The 16715-nt window shown below is 31.7% G+C and overlaps 1 protein-coding gene across 8 annotated transcripts in view; it reads right to left on the reverse strand.

Moving 5' to 3' along the window:
- Positions 1 to 16715, reverse strand: part of LOC143225469 (uncharacterized) — a 159926-nt gene that overhangs the window by 88535 nt on the left and 54676 nt on the right. Inside the window, exon 3 of one of the 8 annotated variants that reach the window (XR_013013861.1) lies at positions 3647 to 3830. The exons of the other annotated variants lie outside the window; for them this stretch is intronic. The gene's annotated coding sequence lies outside the window, so the exon portion shown is untranslated. The remainder of the gene's footprint in view (positions 1 to 3646; positions 3831 to 16715) is intronic. 8 annotated transcript variants of the gene reach the window in all.

Genomic DNA, 16715 nt, shown 5'->3' on the forward strand with positions numbered 1-16715 from the left:
ATGGAAAATATTAGATTGAAATATTATTATGACCTATTTTGTGCTTAGTACTTATAAATGTATTTCAATACAACTGTTTCTGATTTAGTCAGCTCATGACATAATGAGAATTTAAATTATTTTATTTTATGAGTTGTTGTCGATCAGTACTTTCTCTTAAGTAAAACTTAAATTTAAATAGAATTATGATTTGTATACAAAATTAATACATTTAAAGACAGTATATGAAAGAATGTGAAGACCTCTACATTAACAACAATATAAACAGATTAATTTTTATCATAGCAAACGCTGTTTAACTAACATTTCTTTTGTGCTGAAATACTATGTTGTACTTTTTAAATTAAAACAAATGCATAGGAGTCTAAGCAGTTGTATCGATGCATTTAAAATCATTTCTCCATGTTTATTCAGTTTATGTTATGGACCTAGTTATGGTATGTACGGGATAAATACATTGTAAGACGTAAGTTCCACATGAAACAACTATTTTATATACCTCACGTTTCTAGATCTATGCGAATGCGCATGGTATATTAAACACCCGTACACAGTCTCAAAGAATATTCCACTTTTTTGGTAAAAATTGACATCAGTATGAATAGAAAATTGTCTAAGACTAATAGTAAATACATTTAAGTTACACAAAGTGCCCATTCACTGACTGTATATGATTATCTCAAGCATATCACTTTTCACATCACCATATAATGTCAGTTTGTTTTTACTTTAAGTAATTTCCTGCTTTTTCATCATATGATTCTAAACACGTATTAACTGTCAAATAATGATTCTTTTTTATGATTTCGTACAAGTATTGTATATTTAGTCACGTGCGTTTAAAGTATCATTGTGCAAGTTTTTCTTTTAAATCCCCTTAACATTTCTTTGGTTTACCACTTGTTTTATGTTAGAAATGATTCCGTTCATAATTTTGAACTGTTTGATTTATCTAGCTCCAACACCGTCATTATAGCATATTTTTTGTCTAATAGGCACTTACAATTGTTTTTATTTTTAAAAATAGAATTTTTAAGTTAAGTTAGACCTCTAACGCTATTCTATATAAGTAGTTTAGCGCAACTAATCTTAACGCCAAATAATTGTATTATAATTCAGAAGCTTTTTCCGGAACAATTTGTTTGTTAGCTATTTTATTTAACCCATTTTACGTTTCAGTGGAGTCACAAAAATAAGTTAAATGTCTTTATACAGCAGTATCATGTCTTGAATGAAACAAAATTAATTACTTATAACTTTATATAAACTATGCAAACTTTTGCTTTTTAGACATTTCTTCGGTATTTGTTGGGATCTAACACAGCCCGATGGTTGAGGTGTTAGATTCACAACTTAAGAGTTTACGTGTTCGAATCTTTGTAAACCAACATGCTCGCTTTTTAGCTGTTAATGTGATGTTCAATCCCATTATTAATTTGTAAAAGAGTAGCACAATGTTAGTTGTGGGTGGCAATGACTAGCTGTTTTCCTTCTGTCTATCTCTGCTAAATTAAGAACGGCCAGCGCAAATTTCATTAAAAACTAAACCTTCAATACCACCAATAATGTTTCCTTTGAAAACAAAAGTTAATTCAGAACCTAAATCTTCTTTTCAACTAATTATTAAACAATGCTTAATTCATATAAAAATTAAAAACCTGCTTCTAATATACATTTTTAACCATCTTCCTAAAATTCTAGGAAACCAAAGTAACCTTTGTCTTTAAATAATTATTCTGCTGTAGTCCTAGTAATCACTGTTTCTATACGTTGTGGCACTGTACTTCACTTGAATGACGGTTGCTATTTATTCTACGAAACTGGTCTCAACTGGATTTTGAAAGATGCTTGTTGCAATTTTGTAATTTTTTGTTCAAACGATTTCGAGCTTTTGTCTGCAAATAATTATGGCTTCCAGAGATAATCAATAAGGTTGTAATCTAGTTTTTGAATGGATCATTCTAAGAGTTTTTGATAATACTACCTTGAAAACAAATATGTTAAATAAGTTATTTGTAACGGAAAGCATGGATCTATTGAAATAGCACATTTGCCTGTCATGGTCTCTGAAAAATCTTAGTTTTAAACTCTTTATCACCATTCGATTCTAATAATCCAGACATCTTACGGATAACTTTCAGATCTGGTACGAGTACTGCATCTCACATCACAATATACGGACCACAAGACTCCAAAATTGGCACAACACAATCATAGTTGAGTAACTCATCTCACTGCTTCAACTCGATATTCATTGGCCTTAACAACTACACAAATCTTTGAGGTTTTATTTAGGTTGATTTTTAAAATCAACCAGGAAGATGTAAAGCATTCTTGGAGTGTTATATAACATGTTTATTTCATCTCTTTCAAACTATTTGTATTATTCGAGAGCGCGACCTCACAGATGGTGCTTTTCTCCTATAGCCACAAAATCCTATCAAATCATTATGAATGTGCTGCAAAAATTACTTTCGTTTATTTATAGACTCGTAATATCACTTTGACTAGCATGACTATTTTAAGATGTTTTATTAAAGATATCCATACACTGGTCGATCTCCCGCGCAGTAGATTGCCCGTGAGTAAGCATTGTAATCAGGTGTATTTCATTTATCGATTTTCCACACTTTTAGAACCTTATACTATTAAATACTTCAAATTGGCATAATTCAAGGTGCATTTGTTCGTTATATTCACTTGAAAATAGTAATCTACTTTGTGTGTCTCTGTACTTATATAGGTATTACACGTGCCATCACAAAACTTCCTATTTCACTTCAACGACGCCATACTGAACGTCAACCATATCCTACCAGTTAAGAGTAATATTAAATAAAGCATTATACACTGTCAATAAATGTTGTAAACAATGCTTTTGACAAAAGATATGGATTCGAAATATTACAGTTATTCAGTGTCTCAATATGTTTGTGGATATATCTGAGATGATTCATAGTGTCAGATAACGCAATATTATAAAACATTTACCATTTTTTCACTTAAAAAGAATCTAAGCACTTGAAAGTCTAATACCATGCAGCAAAATAGAGACCACGCAACTACTCTATACTCACTCAGTTTTTTACAGTTAATTTTTGATAGGCCCTCTCATATGGTGAAGGAGTATTTGGATACTTTTGGTACCAGGATGTTCAGATAAATATAAGTTACTCGTTTTATAGATGAGATTGTGAGAAATTGCTCACCGTTTCATATCTCTTGTGTGTACATGTATATACACAGAAATAAAGACACAATGTGTAATATTTAAAAAAAAGAACATAAAACTAAAATTTCAATCATCATAAACTAAAGAATAAACCTAACCAGTAGTTTAAAGGAAATCATTTTATTAGCACTTATTGAATATGAATAAGAATTAGTTCTTTAAAAGAATAAAATAATAAACAGTATTTGAAAACTGAATTTAGACACAGTTAGACTTTAACAGTTATTTATTTATCCAATTATAAATCTAATGAAATAAAACTCTTAAAAGAAGAATTAAACTTTATACTTGTAGACAAACAAAATGACATAGAAATGATAAAAGCATTTTCTTATAAAACTTAGATTTAAAAAAAAATGTCATCCGAGAAAATAAATACTTTTAAAAGTTACAATAAAAAAGAAGAAATCTTACCTTCATTTGCATAATCCTAGAAAGGAGGACCAGCGACAACAGTGTCAAAGTCATTAACAAACTTTCTAGTTAAGTAGTGTTTCACTAAAATATATAGAAACACATGTACAATTTTCACAAATTTCAGGTCCGTAAGGTCAAAAATACAAGATGGTAGACGGTTACATTTTGTCCAGGGAGGTAGCTGTTGTGTAAAAAAAAACATTCAAATAAATGATTATAAAACTTTTTCTTTTTTGCATTCTTTACCACTATAACTTACAAAGCGTGCAATACAAATTACGATTCTATTAGAATGTCTCGACGTTGTGCAGTGTTACTTATGAAAAAAAAAAGGAAAATAATATACTTTTGAGAAAAAAGCAAAGAAATTCGAAATTTCCCCACAGTTTCGAGCGTTCGAACTAGTTTTTAGCAGAAAAACATCTCAATAAAGTACGTACTGTGACATGTTAAAACATCTAGTTAAACGACTTTGAAATACTGGGGTCGTGAGTCAAAGAAACACATGTGAATATAATGAAGCAAAATTACATAGTACTGTGAATATAACATAAAAATAGCAGCATGATTGTTTGTTTGTTTTGAATTTCGCACAAAGCTACTCGAGGGCTATCTGTGCTAGCCGTCCCTAATTTAGCAGTGTAAAACTAGAGGGAAGGCAGCTAGTCATAACCACCCACCGCCAACTCTTGGGCTACTCTTTTACCAACGAATAGTGGGATTGATCGACACATTATAACGCCCCCACGGCTGGGAGGGCGAGCATTTTTGGCGCGACGCGGGCGCGAAACCGCGACCCTCGGATTACGAGTCGCACGTCTTACGCGCTTGGCCATGCCAGGCCCAGCAGCATGAATGTAAGAAGGTCAAGTTTCCTATTTTTTCTTTTTCTACTTCCACATTTTAGTATTCCGTCTTATATATAAATTGACCCATTTTTACATAATATCTTTATGCTCTTTTGTTGCTCGGCTGAAGTCTCAGGGAGCATATCGCTAAAATTCAGGTTTCGATACCCGAGACAGTCAGTCCATACATAACCCCTTTGCGCTAACCAACACTAAAACACATGTTTATATGCTTGATCTCTTTATTTTAACTTACCTGTATAAACCGTTTTCATCATATGTAACTAACCTTCAAAACAAATCATGTCTGTATATTGTTGATTGTCAAGACAAGTAATTTCAGTAGAATCATCAATAAAATTCGAAGTGTGAAAACTCGGTAAATATGTGTGGTTGCCAATTAAACGCTAAGCCATAAATATGAGGACTAGGCAAGTCGGTGGGATTCTCAGTAAACCTATACCGTTAGTGTGGTTACTGGATGAGTCGGAAGGATCTCAATCAGAACCTTATACCATTAATGTGAGGATTGGGTGAGTCGGTGAGCCATGAATGTGAGAACTGGGTAAGTAGATCGAATTGTGAATAAAACTCTCAGTCATAAGTGTAAGAACTGAGTTACTTGGAGTGTTCATTATTAAAAATATTGACATGAATAAGCAGACTAAGCGACATGGTGACATCAATAACACTCTCAGCTACAAGTGTGTGAGAATGTACTGGACCAATAGAAAATATTAACATTAGTGCAAGGCCAAGGGACTTGTGGGCTTATTATTTTCGGACATAAGTGAGAAAGCAGACAAGGTGTTTTGATCAGTTAATCTTTAAAGATCTGATGTTCAAGCAATAATTTTCACGAAATGGGCAGACAAACAGATGTATGATAATGTTTTAGCGATTTTCAGGATTTTCGTATTAAGAAAGATATTCATCAGCTTTGTGAAAAAAAAATTACAGCGGCTTTATAACTATTAACTAATAGAAAACATGTTTCATATACACAAAATATTATTGTGTTACTAGATTTAAAAATAGAATAGTTTTATTATTACGGTGGAAATACTTTAGAACGGGCAAGCATAAGTACTATATAAATTCCTTCCTCCTAATAATTTGTTAGTTTATGGTTGAATGAAAGAGTTTGACTTGACTATTACACAGTTTTAAAATATCAATTATCACGAGAAACTACTTAAGTTAAGTTTTCCAACTAAACACAAATTGAAAGAACTGGAGGAGTCGTAAAAATGAATATATTATGACAATAAGCTTGTTTTCCCTAGGAATAAAAACAACAGCTCACACTCTCAGCCTTAGTGCGTGAGAACGAGTTGTAAGGTGGGGCAAAAAGTAGGCGTGTCACAAACTAGAATTAATGATTGGTGTCCATTAAACGGAGAAGGTGGTACCGTCAGAAAGGTCGGTAGGTGATTCATTTCCACTCTGGTAGGCTGTTTGTTACTGTAATTCTGTGTACCTGAATGAAGAAAATTTATGTAAAAGAACATGTCTTCCTTTCAGTACATTTGAACCTTGTAATTTTTTTGTTTTGTGTTCAACAATGCATATAGTGTAGCTACAACAATAACTTATTTACAATAGCAAGCAGTTGGGTGAAGAGAAATTCTACAGTTTGATTTATTTTGCTTAGATTATAACGTCATTTGTATCCTCATTTTCATTATTAGTAACCTATTAATATTAATTGAATCAAATAGTTACTTGAAAGTAATGTTAATAATTTATATTCTAAGTTAGCCAAATGTATTGTCAGTTAGTGTAGACACAAGGTTTCTCCTCTCTCTCTCTTTTTGCTCTTTTCTCAAAATTGAGTCATATCCAGTTATTTTAATATTATTCCACTTTGTTATATAATGACAATACAGAGTTTTTGTATGTCTACCGTGTTTCTAAATTCTGACTTCAGATGGTCGTTTTGTTTTTCAAATGTATTAGAGCCGTAATTCCACTTGGTCTTGGTACTTTGTTGTGTAGTAAGTAACTGCAGTCGTATTGACTTATAGTTTCCGGTTCCGAATGAAGTCTGACTTCACGTTCTTTTAGTACAGACAGTTATTTCAGACGTAGCAGTCTCCATTTTATCTTAATGCTGATTCAAAACTGTACTGCCCATATGCCATAACTATATATGGTGAGCATTTGAAATGCTTATACTACTAATAATATCGAATCAACTAATAGAAAATAAACAGATCTACTTTACACCTATAAGATCCTTATTTTCGGCTGTCTACTTCCTGTGTAAGAAAAACTTACATTTTTTGTTGTTTTACATTAAAGATATGAGCACAATCGTATAAGTGTTATGGGAAGAAAATACATTATAAAGCATACAGAGTATATCATAAATTAATTTTTTTTCAAATGAATCCCCGTTAAGAAAAGCAAATAAAGTAAATAATTTAACCTAATAATGTTACCTTTTCAAATTATATTAAAAATTTTGTTGAAATATTTATTCATATAAATAGTTCATTCACTCTGTATAGATTATAAAACAACTTATCTTTATTTAAAGAAGACTAAATTATAGGTTTAATACCTTACTGGGACTATATATTAATGTTATGAATAGTTTAAGTGTTTGAATTGGCTCACTTCACTCTTTTTGAACGCCTTTTAATGACTACTTCATCTAAGTATGGAAAACAAATGAGCAACTCTAAGTTGTACGTTTACTTTCAAACATGCCTGGTGGTTAGGGCGCTCTACTCGTAATCTGAGGGTCGCAGGTTCGAATCCCTTTCAGACGTGGGACGTTATAATTTTACGTTCAATCCTACTATTCGTTGGTGAAAGAGTGGGCAGTAAGTGGCGATATCTCGCTGCCTTCCCTCTAGTCTTACACTACTAAATTAGGTGAGGGATAGCAGAGATAGCCCTCGTGTAGCTTTACGCGAAATTCAAAAAACAAAAATAACAAACATTACAAACATGCAAGAATACAGCGGGACAACGGCTTCGAAATCCTTAATTTTACAAATACAGTTTGTGCTTGATATTAAGCTTGCAGCCATGACAGATATTGTTAAACCTGAATAAAACATCGTCTCTGAAATCAACTTAATAATGTTGCCTTATTAAGAGTCTTCTGAAAGAAAAAGAAATGTATAAGAAAAGTGTAGTATTTTGAAATTCAAATGTACATACGTGCATACTGTACACTAGTATAACTAGATCTATTTTACACCTATTAGACGTTAATAGAAGCTGCTGATTACATATGCCGACTGCTTATCAAAACTTTATTGCAAACATAAGACTCATTAGCTGGGTGAAACACAGACAGTACTATAACTCTTCGTGATCTTAATTGCAGAAAACTTGCAAGTTTATTTGGAAAGCTTATTTATTCACTCTTTTACTTTCATCATTTCACAGGACAAATATAAACTAAAGCCCTCAACTAAGTCAAAAGTTATCGGTCCATATTTCTCTGTAGACTTATACGTTAGTTAGTGTTAGCAAATCAAATGTACTTTAGTACGATTTTCACTCAAGGCGAGTAGAGCTAGGAGAAAGTAAAATCGTGTATCCTTGCTGTGGTCGTTCAAGTGTTAATTTCTCTCTATTGAAGAGCAGCAGGGTAAACTATTGCTAATGGTAAGAGTATAACGAGCCTGAGACAAGGGAGCCACTTTATAGAGCATCCTGGAGTGTAACAATGAGAATGTATTGAGCTACAGACTACTGAAAGTTCCCTGTAAGCTTCATACCAGTTCCACTAAAAGGAAACTTTAAGCCTATTAGTACACAGCTAAGCTCACTAGGCTATTTGCCAAAACATGAGCATTGGTTCCTCATAAGCCTTAGAAACATGAAAAGCGGTAACAACTTTCATTCCGACCCTCTTCGTTTTCCTCCTCTCTTTCCACCCCTCCATCTGATAGCCCTTAGCTTTATTTCAAATTAACAAACGAGAATACTCGAAGTAAGGAGACTAATTGGCTAGTAGAAATACTGGCCGGTCTAATGAGAACAAATGTACGGACGATTTAAGACTTCTTGCATTAGTGCTACAATAAACTAGACATTTATACAAGTTCGTATATACTTAACGCTAAATTATGTAACGAAAAGGTTGTTACAGGGACAATTTTTCAATTCATTATGATTTCTGTATCTTCGGCCTCTGTTAGGGCAGTAATAGATTCAAACGATTATATTCTATAAGAGGCCTCGACTATACTTCAATTTATAAACATTTATTTTTGTTTTTGTTTTTTCTCATCAGGGGTGTGTATTAAACTCTTATTGGTGCACGAAGTAAACCTTAAATTGTGGGTTTGTGATTTCTCTTGATTTGTGTAAATGTAGACTATTTTAACATCAACTGCATGCCAACTTAAGTTATTTCGCCAGATCACCTTAAGAGTGGCTTTCTAATGTCTCAGTGGTAAGTCTGAATGATATAACATTAAAAACTGGGTTTCGATACCTGTGGAATGATCATTTTGCAACTTTTTGCTAAACGACAAACATACAAAACCTTACTAGTGGTAAGTAAATAGGTTAAAAATCACGTTCATATAGAGCAGAATGAAAATATCCAACCTCCAAAGACATAAATAATTTTTCAGAAAAATTACGGAAACGGAATATCAATGTTGTATATCGGTGTTGGTAAGTTCTGAAGGACAGCGAGATTCGGGTAGAAAATAATAGTATGCGTTTACTGGTCGGCGAGTTTATTGATACTTCACGGTAACGCCGCCTAGTGAAAAGAAATGACGTCTTTTCACCTCGTTTCAAAAGCAGTTTCAAATTCAATGTGGCTCTTATTTTTATTGTTTAAACCAGACTGGATACAGTTTCAAAATATTTGTACTTTGGCTTCAAAAGCGAACATTCTGTGTGTGTATATAATTTTTACTCTAAATACGAAATATAGTTTTAGTTGTTTAATATGCAAATAGTCTTTAGTGTTTATATATATTATTTAGGTGTCTATCAATCCATTATCATCCATCCATCAAAATTTATTAAAAATTATCCTCAGTTTCCGTGATTATAGTAAGATATATTTTATATCACTAGTGAATGAATCAATTTATAAGCTAGACAGTTTCAAAGTTAATAATTTTTTTATCGCTTGGAAATAGACAAAAAGAAGAGAACGAATTAAGTCATAATAAGTTAAGAGAGATGTGACTTTAATGAATTATTAACATTTCTGTAATATAATGGAATAAGAATGGAACAGAAAGTAATTAATTATGAATAACTTTAGGTTAGTGTAAGCTAGTTATATAAATAATAATTGAAAAGGAAATTATATGTTAAGTATTAAATAAGTCTATTCCTATAGCAAACGCAAACAGACGCTTCTAGGTGGCTCACCAGCAATTCTCAGAGCTTATAGCGTCAAAACATCGAGTATTTATACTTGAGGTGGGAAAACTCAGATGGGTAACAAGAACTATTATCATAAAAATGAAATGAATAACATTTAAAAAGCATTGATTAAACTGTCGAGTGACCCCAGTAAATTCTGAAATTTTAGTCATTATCTTCGTAGCATCTCACGAAATGCGGCTAGATAAAAGATTCATATTTGCCAACGGTAAAGCAAAATAACATTTGCAAATTTATGTTTATAATTTAAGATAAGATATTCAAAACTACTTATGACCAATAGAAGTATTGGAACTAACTTAAGGAAAGTAAGAAATACGATTTTTCATTCATTGTATATAAAACAGCACTAGTGTGTCTTTTGTATTGTTACAGTGTTACAGTTTACCAATTAAAAAAAAAATCCAACATTTAACTGAGGCTTTAATTAACATGGAAAACATTAGGTATTAAGTTAAATTTCAATAGCGTGATTTGCAGAAATGTATTCAGAGAAATAATTGTCAGTAATATGAAACATAAAAGGTTGCTATATGCGTTACAGTGATTTGTGTGGGATAAATGCTTAGCTTACCTGTTTATACCAGAATAATGGTTTATTGACTTTTAACTTGTTGAGTTCATTTCGTTAACAAAATGCTTTTTTCTTTGAAATGTATGATAAAAATATTTAATGGCTTAAGAAACAAACAAATACATGGATATGTAAAATCGTGCACAACTATCAATTTGTGTTTGAATCAATTCACCCATCTATTCATAATGTTTGTTTTTCCTTTAATATTACAACTTTCTCTTTAGTGGTCCTGATATTAATGTTTATACACTTCTAAATTCTCTCCTTTCAGTTAAATTATGCAACCAAAATAAAAATTGGCCAATCATGGAGAATAAGAATTACATAAAGCATTTTTCTTGCGCTGCCAAAACAGGCTGCTGGTTTCATCTTTTATAATTCATGCCAGAAACATCGTTGCCCTGTGTGAGTACAGAACAGCCTATAACTCGCACGGCTGTACAGTGCCTTTTGTTGAAACTTTCCTTCCCTTCCACCTCATACTCAGACAAACCCAGTGTTTTCTTCTTTGGAGTTGTCTGTTGTTCCCTTTGTTACTTCAAAGAAAAGCTTGGACAAACGAGAGAAAATGGGCGCATGCTCAGTCTCTGTAAGTCTCATATAGCGGTCGTAATAGTTCAGAGTTCATTTTATTTTCGTTAGCTTGTTTGATCAGCAAACACTGTAATCCTAGTTGTTCACTGGATTCTGTTATTTATTGTGTTTTTTATGTAGATATACTGAAGAGTCAGACACAAACAGACAAATATGTTGATGCTGGTTTAAGTAATAAGTTGATCACATTTAAAGAAATTATTTTTGTTTATAATACGTAATTAATAGAATATCCCTAGCGAGTTCTACGAAAGTATAATCCACTGACTTTGTTTACCTTTAATTATATGTGCTCTTGTCGAAGAAAATGAATGGATTTAATTTCAATAAGTAATTATGCTTACAAAATATAAATTACATAAAAACAATACTGTTTCAGAACTGTACTTGTTCATGTAAAATGGCAACCACTAAATAACTTTTTTTTTCATAAAGTATACATACAGTTACTTATCTCACAGTGTTAGTTGTTTGTACGTATATACGAAAATGTCTCAAGTATATTAAAACAGATTTTGTTTATAAACAGATATTTTTGGTTAAAACAGAATATTCTCATGGATTAAAGAACCATTAATCTGACCTGTTATGGATAAAATACTCTAGGAAAGAAACATTTTGGCTTTTAACTTTTTAGCGAAAACAATATTACATATTAAGTTTCATTTTGTCAGCATAATTACTGAACGTTTATTAAAAGATTGAAGGGTTAGATTGAATTACACGCGCTTTCCAAGAAGTTGAAATATTCACTAATCTAGATTTATATACAAATTTCAAAACCTTATGGTCTCCTACATTCGCACCGACATTTTCAACCATCTATCTACCTATCGATTTGAAAGTAGCTTCGAAGTGTTTATTACGACTTGATAAAAACAATTCAGGTCTGTTTAAAGTCTAAGAATCGCATAGCATGTCTTAAAACGAAAGATGTGTAGGCAATAACTCACTAAAGTTAAATAGCAAAGATAATGAAATAATTTCTTAAGCAGTTCTTGTTTTCAATATGTCTTATCTCTTTTTTCCCCCTGTGTCTGTTTGTATATAGATCACAAATGACAAAAGTAGCACCATAACTACTATCTACACCTATTCCATTCACTAAACCATCAAATTCTGAGTCTAACTGTCGTCATCGCTTTAAACACAACAGGCTTTCGAGTATTTAATTGAAGACTGCGCTAAACTTAACCAAGTCCAAGTATGATTCAATGCTTAATTTTCAAAATCAGTGTTGAGTCAGGTTTTGCATTTTAGGATTTTTATAGGATATTGTCACAATCATAATTAAATCACAAAATTAAAATATTTTTGAAAAAATGAAATAAACAATATATTTCAACCTTCTTTCATTTGTTTGACATTTTCACGTGATTTTAAAATTTACACTTACTATTACGCTTGCGCACTAATAAAAGGATTTTGAAATCCTAGTCTATAACATTCTAGAAAAGATAGTAAGAAAAAAAAGTTTGTTACTAGTGGTATTATTTGCTACGTATGATTTACCATAATAAGCAATCCTCAGGTAAAACTTAAGCAAATGATCACAATGTAACTCTCCGTGACTTTCATATTTTGTAGTCCTCTCAGAGACAGTCAGAGTGGTAAATACTTCCAGGTATGTACCACTCCTACATTTTAATTAAATAAATGATGCATGACGAACCTTATGGAGGGATGTGTAGAACACGTTGCATTATCACTCATTACATCTTTTGCCTTAATTTTTAAAATCACTGGTGCACTAATGTTTGAGGTAATATGACATAAGTGGATTACAAGAAACAAAACTGTTTAATTTTGAACCTATCTATTATCGTAGCGAGTTTCACAGAATTATTTCAAATTTCAGCACATAAACACACAAATACATATCATTTGATTCGCCAACAATAATTATATTAAAGACCTACAGACCGAAACTGCAGTGGTTGATTATTTCTTGAAATATGGTATTATACAACTCTTAGTGAATACTGTTATGAAACACATATCACAATTATGATTTTGTAATCGTTATATTTCTATTAATTCTTTATGAATATGATACTTTGCTGTCGTGACTAAAAACAAATTATTGTTTAACAAACAATGCATTCTTACAATTATAATAATTTTATATACCACTTTTTCTCCCTATGATATGCATTCTTCAAAATATCACAACTTTATAACAGATGCACCTATTTCGTCTTTTAGTTTACAATATTTTTGTATACTTTTTAATTTAAAGCTCATTCTACTGAATATGACTGGTTTGTAGAAACTTTCAAACTACTACCGCGGTAGAACAATAAACAGGAAACTAGAAAAAAATTAAAACTAACATGTAAACTGATGCAAAAATAAGCCACGAAGTTTCTAATCAATAATACATAATCATGAATAAAGCTAATCTCGGATACAAAATAATTCAAAACATTTAAATATACTCTTTAAATGTGAGTAGAATGTTCTATTTTACTTGTTCAAGATCCATCTATAATAATTTTATATCGATGCAAATTCAAGCTATATAGATTTATCATACGTGACCGTGGCGACATTTAAGTTAATGCAAGATTTAAGCTACGCCCTCTCTTGTTTAAGGCCCGGCATGGCCTAGCGCGTAAGGCGTGCGACTCGTAATCCGAGGGTCGCGGGTTCGCGCCCGCGTCGCGCTAAACATGCTCGCCCTCCCAGCCGTGGGGGTGTATAATGTGACGGTCAATCCCACTATTCGTTGGTAAAGAGTAGCCCAAGAGTTGGCGGTGGGTGGTGATGACTAGCTGCCTTCCCTCTAGTCTTACACTGCTAAATTAGGGACGGCTAGCACAGATAGCCCTCGAGTAGCTTTGTGCGAAATTTCCAAACAAACAAACAAACTCTTATTTAAATATGATTCTTCCTGGAATATTTATTAAACATACAAGTTTTAATAAACCTAAAACGTAAGAGACATATAGTTTTATTGTTTAGGCTATGAAATAGCGTTTCTAATAAGGATACTCTGGAATCTGTGGATCCTCTGTACTTTATAAGCAATAAAGTAATAAGCCTATTCAACCTGACCATGGTATATAGTGGTCTCTGCTGAAACTGTAGGTCCTCTGAAGTTGGTAGATAAAAAAATGACTTTTCCTCCAAATCAATAAGCTCTGTTCATAAATTTGTAGGATGCATGAATTTAATGAACAACATAACAAACCTTACTTTAATTTATAGTTTCCAAAGATTAATAAACAACTATTTCTCACATACCTGAAGGTTATCTCATACAATCACATTTCACCTCATTTACTGGAATTTAATAACAAATTATATATCCTAATTTTAAGGGTTGGTTATTAATAATTAACGATCGCATTATTGTGGTAGATCTCGCAGTTTGTAACATAATTTTTTCTTCTGCACGTTGTTCTCTTTTATTAATCGATATTTTTTTTAAATTGGATGTTATTAAAGATGATTAAATAATTAATATTTCTTGCCAACTTTGCAGATTCTTGTTGAGGAAATGGTTGCTTTTTATACTGGTTCTGTATGATGCATTAAAAGAAGCAGCTCAAAAGTAATCATTCCTTGTGAATTTGTAAGTAGATATACCGTCTCTTTCTTCCATAAATTATATACTGTATACACACCTCTCACTACTGGTCCATTTAATATAATGAGGTTGTTATAGCATCCTTTCTACTGGTCCATTAAATACGTTACGAAATTTTATGAACTACCTACACTTGCATCTTCTGCTCATTTAAAATGATGAGTTATTACAAAGTAAACAGTTTATGTTAGCTTCGCATTCTCGTTCTACTTAATATAATTAGTTTTATTAAGTAAACAACAGATACTTACGTTCTCAACCATTTACATGATGAAAATTTCTAAAGCAACCCATCTGTACGTATTAGGTTCTTCACCGTTTACATGATATTTTGTAAGGTAACCGTCTACAGTTATGTTCTCAATTCATTTAACATAAAGAATTTTACAAAATAAACCATCTATACTAACATTCTCAGTCTATTTAACATGATGAGTTTTATAAACAGTTTATTATTAGCTGTTCCTAGCAGAACCATGTTGTACAAAATACGTTTTCATAAAACAAGAACCTGCGTTCAACATCTCGGTGCTTATTGAGAGAAGTCAATCGTATGATTCAAATAGCTGGAGAATGAAATGGATATTTGTGCTACTTCATAGGAAGATATATCAGTAGAGTCGGCTAAGTGGGTTATGATAAGCAAGAAAACTGCGCTGTAGGACTGTTTTAAAAAAAGCCGGTTATCAAATAGGAAAGACTGGACATGGAGACATGTACTAAGTGTCGTGGCGAGGAACCAAAATCGTTTGAATATAAGGTATTCAGTCTCTGTACAGTAAATTTAATGTCAATGGCTCATAACCTTGTTAATAGTGGTGACACATAGTTTACCACATAAGTTAAATTGACGAATATTTATATACTACAATTTATTTATGTATTTATCTGGTGAGTATCTATATCGTACAGGTTGTATTTTGATTTTCTTTACCAATTCATCAAATATATATATTATATGGTTTGTATAATGGGTTGCATAGTAATAAACCATAATCCAGTATTTCTTTATATTCTACAAACAATCAAAGAGTTTTAACCACGTTATTAAGAACTGTACATACCACCACAAATGAGGCATACTTTTGGGAAGAATGGAAAAATGACCATTGAGGACATTTTTACACTCAGACACTATTCATTTATCAATGGTTCGTCTTTTTGTGAAGGCTGTGGTAATTTTTTGTCCGATTCCTTGTTTATAATACCAGGAATTAGTGAAAAATATGAAGATTTGTTCTTCTAATACAAAATTGATATCATTATCAAAGTGACTACACAAGTGTGCAATAACTGACGTTTTTAATTGTATCCTGACACCAAATATTCTACAAACCATGTAACATTTATTCACTAGAAGGTCGCCATAAAATCTAGTTTCTTGTATTCTAAATATAACCATCTTTTGGAAGGATTAACGTTTTCAGGACATCGCATCACTGTCTTAGGTAAATATTTCCATTCAGAGTAATAAAACCTTAATAACAGATTGATTGTATGCGATAATATATATTAATGATGGGTAGTTCAAGATACGCGATATGATGTTTACATTTTTATCTCAATTTAAATTGTTTATTATATATATATATATGTATTAAATATAAAAATTAACATTAACAAAGATCCAGCGAAAAGTATAAAATACTACCTGGTATAATACACTTCTTCATGGTACCATGTGCAAAGAAAATAATATCTTCTGTCAGATGTGACTACGAGCACACTTATTAAAGTATTCATTTTTTAATCAAACGTTTGTAACTAAATTCATTTTGATTCATTTATTCTCTTATGAAAATAGGTTTATAATATAAATTATGTGACGGGCTTTTTCTTGAAAAGAGCAATCAAGTTGTGAAAAGATTCCATGATTAATATTCTTTACGAGTTTTGCAATTTCAGTAACAAAAACATAAAAGAGAAACATCAATTATTTATTCCGATCATTATTTCCTTTGATGCTACAGGAAAACTTGGATTACAAAGAGTTTTATTCCTAGTGATTTGTTTATTGAATTTCACTCAAATGTATTCGATTGTGATCCGCGCCAGTCGTCCTTAATTTTGAATTGA

Source organism: Tachypleus tridentatus, chromosome 9 (genome assembly GCF_004210375.1).
Source record: "Tachypleus tridentatus isolate NWPU-2018 chromosome 9, ASM421037v1, whole genome shotgun sequence".
NCBI lineage: Eukaryota > Metazoa > Arthropoda > Merostomata > Xiphosura > Limulidae > Tachypleus > Tachypleus tridentatus.